Below are 6,000 nucleotides of genomic sequence, written 5' to 3'. Positions count from 1 at the left end.
GGCACACGCATGCACGCACGCACACATGTTCACACACGACTCAATAATCTCCTTTTTGGAAGTCACTTAAAATGTAAAAGACCATCGGAATATCGAAGAAGGCCATTACTCCATAAAGTAGTCACCAATAAATACAAAGCTGTCCTTTCATTATATATTGAAGTTGTTTAGTGGATATTTAATTACGGTGAGTTTGTACCAGTTTACGATGCGCCCGTAAATTGAATTCTCAAAGGAAACTAAACTAACATACTAGACAGGACGCCGCCGCGTAAACTGTGGAGTTGGTACAATTTTATGTTTTTTTTTTTTTCTATCGACAACCAATATACAATTTTGAAAATTTATATATTGATTTACGGAAGTACTATGCCATATTTTTTTTAGAAACCATCAGTGGCAAACAAGCTGACGGCCCACGATGACCATGGTCTATAGACATGAACAGTACCATGGACGTTACAAAACACTTTGTTGATAATGTGTTACCATTTTTTATGGCTACGTGTGCTCCCGTCATAGAATAGGCCACCCCTTCCTTTCCCGTGGATGTCGTAGAGGCGACTAGGGGAGGACTAGGGATGGGCAACAGCGTCCGTCTTAAAAAATTTCCAAAGTCGCAGTTAGACTTTGGACTTAGACTTTGGTTGCCAATTCGATTGCCAAGCGTAGTAACTACTGGCAAACCCCTCAAGGGGTAGGCTTATGTTCACCAGTGGCCGGTTAAGGGCTGATATGGCGATGGTGGTGATTATGTTTTCGTGGTGGGTAAAAATGGTATGGTAACCCCGCCTGCGCTAACGGGATACGCTGGCGGAGCACTAGTGAAGCGTGATAGATGAGAATGAAAACAAGCCTAACTGGCCCATCATGATGAATTCATCAAGAATTAACCATGATAGTTTCCAGGGAGAACCGCGAAGAGGTCAACCTGGTTGGGTATATTGCTAGCAATGGGATTCTCAGTCTCCATTACTAACAATCCCTTTCCTCCCTGGTGATTATGTCATGCCTCCATATCCTGTAACTTCATTGTCGTATCTCACCCTTAATGTGAAACACAGTCACACAGGCACAGGTATTTCCCAGCAAAAATCTGCATGAGACATCTACTCATATAGATGACTTTAAAAAAGAACCATCAAAATCGATTTAAAATTGATATAAATAGTAGCATAGAAACATATATAGTTTATTATAACAGTGGGCATTATTTCAAAATTTTCTTTTGATAATCTTGATAAAGAGGGATTATTGTTTTTAAACTTTCACTAGTATGTTAAAAAACAAGTGGCATAAAAGAAATTAAAAAAAAAATAGTTTCTGAATGTTCAAATAAACTTCATTCATTTAATGTTCTGCTTTAAATTTTCGTGACTTCGATTTGAGTCTTTCGAAAAAAAAGAAGAATAATTTTTTTTTCTTTGCAATAAGGTCGGATCAAAAATGTCGAAAACGAATCTTGTTGCTAAAATACAGTGCTGTGATGCGTTTCTCACTGGGAGATACTTTGTTAAAGTTTTTTATCATTTAGTACCTACGGAACCCTAAAAGCAGGCGAAGTGACAAATTAATTAGAATTAAAAATTAAAATAATTCACATATAACGTGGACAGCGTGTGTCGTTTAGTGTCACGTGACCGCACCTAGAAACACCGGAATACGACACCCCTCGGCCAAAATTCTTCATTTATAAAGGTCGGCAGAGGGCGCCCTAACTACAAAGGAATTAAAATTGATATTGTGTTGTGGCGAGCTTGGTGACCACACAATGAGATTGGCCTTTACTAGCGTACACTCTACTATCTCCTCGACCTTTCTCTAATACTCGTACTAGCGATTCGCCACGGTTTTCAACAGTTTTTTTGTATACTAAAATTATTCGTTGTCTTATTTTGATTGAAAGAGCATTTATTAATTTAATAAATTGCATTTTAATTGTATAATTAATTTAATTGTATGTACGTCCGTTATTAACGGCAGTTGTTGAAGACTGTCAGTCTTTAAGATGCCGTTAAGAGACATAAAATAACAAACAAACAAAAGAGCTCACTTTTACATTTATGATATTAGTAAAGACATGATAATTTTAAGTCTTAATAAAGAAATGAATCTATTATACCGAAATAAAAAATACAGATAAAATAAAATAACCAAAATAAAACTCGTGTTTAAATAAATGCAATAATTAATTCCATCCCTGATTGCCGTTGCGCTAATGAATTGAAGACAAAACAAAAAAAAACAATTATGACAAGAAAAGAACTACAAAGTGACTTTTAAAAAGTAGTGACGTCACAGTGTTAGTGAATTTAAATTTAGAATTCCATTTTATATTTTAAATATACAAGTTCAAACTAGCCAGCTCTAGTACTGGCTAGTTTGAATTCTATATTTGAAATATAAAAAACGTTAATTAAAAAAATATTTAGAAATTGTATGTTTACTTTTTATTTAATCGTGATAGTTAATTCCAATTTTAAAAAAAAATGTCTTAATTTAGCAGCTAAAAACTAGTGTATGTAGTTTAGTCGATGTTCTGCTATTTGTTGAGTAGTTCCAGCTTCCAGTCGTTATAAAGGATAAAAACCCGCTATACTGTATCTCTTATAAAACCTTTCAACAGCTAAAAGTTACACAACGAGTGTTGCAAGTCGTTATATTTTCACTGGCAACCCGTGTTCACAGTTTAGCGATATTATTTCAAATAACAATAACTTAGTATAACGTAAACTATATCCCGTCGGGTCCGGTATGTGTATTAACTATTAAATAACTGTCTCTTTTAATAATTATAAGTTATTGTTCCAGGTCCGTAGAGAGTTTATATTCAGGTACACGATTTTGGTTTTATATAGTATCGATTTATTAGATACTAGCGATCCGGCCTGGCTTTCCACGTATAGAATAGAATTATCATAACACACACACACACACACACACACACACACACACACACACACACACACACACACACACATATATATATATATATATATTATCATACCAACCTTTAACTGTTCACTGCTAAATATAAGTCTCTCCCTAGGGAAGTGTTGTTAATAGTTGCCACGCTTGGCAGGCGATTTGGCAACCGTAGTTGGGCTTTAGAGATATTTTAAGAGGGAAGCTGCTACCCATCTTTCGCCCTCCCTTAGCCGCTTCTTACGACACCCATGGGAAAAGAAGGGATGGCCTATTCTATGCCGGGACCACATGGATAATTTCTACAGGTGAAAGAATTTTTAAAGTCAGTTGAATAGTTTATGAGTTTATCCAATACAAACAAACAAACATACAAAAAATGAAATCTGTCCTTTTTATAGTATTATAGTATAAATTTAAAAAGAGAACAGATACTACCGCTCCAAAAAAATGCAGTATTTAAAAAAAACTAAATAAATACAAAAGTATTGTTTTTAAAACATATGTTCTTTTTTATTCAATGCAAATAAAAAATAATGGTAAAAAAAAAATAGAATAAAAAAAAAATAAAGCAGTCATAAATTGCGGCAAACTTGTTTTGCAATTTTTTTGTTATAAAGAGCGTTAGAGCAAATTGATTATTTATTTTTAAATTACGATTATTTTGATTTTTTTTTACAAAATATGCAATCAGGTAATGCTTATGATCAAAATTTTATCAGAGGGAGACTTTGTACAAAAGTCGATTGCTTGGGTACCTCTGTCCCATTCGTGTTTCAACCGTGAAGCAGTTGTGTTTGCATGGCTGTGTTTCGGTTTGAAGGGTGGGATACGGCGTGAATTTACTGGGTACAGAGGAATAACACCCGAGTCCTCAGGAATGGCAATGCATGGGGGGGGGGGTATCATGGGCGAAACAGTATACTCTGTTATGTACATGGTACTGCTCATGTCTATAGGCGACGGTTACCACTTTCCATCAGGTGAGCCGTCAGCTTGTTTGCCAATCTAAGTTGTATAAAAAAAATCTAAATTCGCATGAGATACATACAAAAATATTACAGGCTTTCTTTTGAAACAACTTAAAAAAGTCTCAAGAATTTCCACAGGCATTCAATCACGGACATATTACGAGCAGAGATAATATTATCTATGGCGAACTTTCCATGTATTATGACAGTAAACCCATTTATCACATGCCACGCATCTATCCAGTAAATTCAGCCCGTGAATTATGGTCCTGTAATGCACGCTAAATGTTCACGCTTGTTCTTTATGCCAGTCACTCACGCACGCGTCATATACTCGTGTCTATGTACCAGCGAACGCTCGTGTACACTGGACTTTAGTTTTAAAGTAGCTTCATTTAATAGAGACTAGCTGTATGCCGTGGCTTTTTCCGTCTGAATAAATACATAAACTATCCTACGTACTAATTTAGGATGTATGTTATAAATGAATGTACAAAAGCATTTCAATAAATAAATTACTTACTGTATATTAAATTTTATTCAAATTTGTTTAGTGGTTTTATAATATTAATATAATTAAATGGAATATACAGGAGAACTGCGTACGTGTAAACGCAGTGTAGGACGACCCCCCACTAGATGGAGTGACGACCTGAAATGCATTGCAGGGAGTCAGTGGATACAGGTGGCTCAGGACCGTTCTTTATGGTAGTCTATGGGAGAGGCTCATGTCCAGCAGTGGACGGATAATGGCTGAAATACAAGAGAAGAAAATAATACTAATATCTATATATTTTGATTACAATATCTACTAATAACGGATATATTAAATATCGGTTAAACAATACCATCATCATCATCATATCAGCCCTTAACCGTCCACTGCTGTATATACGCCTCCCCCTTGGGGGGTTTTGCTAGTATTTGCCACGTTTGGCAGGCGGATTGGCAACCGCAGTCAGGCTTTAGAAATGTTTTAAGAGCGACGCTGCTGCCCAACCCTCTCCGTTCCTTAGTCGTCTTTTACGACATCATCGGCAAAGGACGGATGGCCTATTCTATGCCGGGACCATTAGCGGTTACACTGTATCTAATATCAATATGAAGAGCCTGATTAAGATAAAAATATATATATTTGTTTAAACATGGGTTTAAAATAACGTAGACATTTGGAAAATGATATCTAAGTAGTATGGGCAATCTTGATATGAATGACGAGCTTATTTCCGTCATCAATGTTTTTTTTTATACAACTTAGAATGGCAAACAAGCTGACGGCCCACCTGATGGAAAGTTGTAACCGTCGCCTACAGACATGAGCAGTACCATGGACATAACAGAGTATACTGTTTCGCCCATGATACCCTCCATGCGTTTCCATTCCTGAGGACTCAGGTGTTATTCCTCTGTACCCTGTAAATTCACCACCATATCTCACCCTTCAAACCGAAACACAGCAATGCAAACACGACTGCTTCACGGTAGAAACACGAATGTGACAAAGTTGCCAAATCAAAACGACTTGTACAACGTCTCCGTCTGGTAAATCTGGTAAAGAATATCACAAATATATTACCTGGTACTTTTTTATTTACAATACGAGAACAAGTACATATTGTCAATAATGATATCAAATAAATAAACATAACTCAAGCTACTACTGTTTAGCAATAAACAAGTATAAACGAATGTTTATTTATTTATTTATCCTTTAATAATATTGGACAGGAAATATCTAATTAAGTTAATGAAACTATAATATTTCCAATTACTACATCAAACAAAGAAATATCAATTCATAATAACAAAGGTATTGAAACAAACAATGATGTTGGTATATTAATAAAAAATATTCCGTTTTGTGACGGGTACAAGACTTTTTTTTTGCCTCCAGCCTTAGAACGTTACGTTAAAAGATTTCTAACCTGAAAGGGCCACAAATACGAGTAGAAAATAAAGGGCGCAATACGAAGACAATAATAAAGCAATTTAAAAATAAAGTAACACAAGCCCTATAAAAAAAATATTTGCGATACACAAATTATTTACAACTGGATGGTCGACAAAAGGCGCTCCTGCAAAAATAACATTATTAATCTGGAGC

This window comes from Galleria mellonella, unplaced genomic scaffold (assembly GCF_026898425.1).
Source record: "Galleria mellonella isolate WM207_F2 unplaced genomic scaffold, CSIRO_AGI_GalMel_v1 utg1634, whole genome shotgun sequence".
NCBI classification, from domain to species: domain Eukaryota; kingdom Metazoa; phylum Arthropoda; class Insecta; order Lepidoptera; family Pyralidae; genus Galleria; species Galleria mellonella.
The sequence above is the reverse complement of the archived record's forward strand: the minus strand, read 5'-3'. Positions refer to the sequence as shown.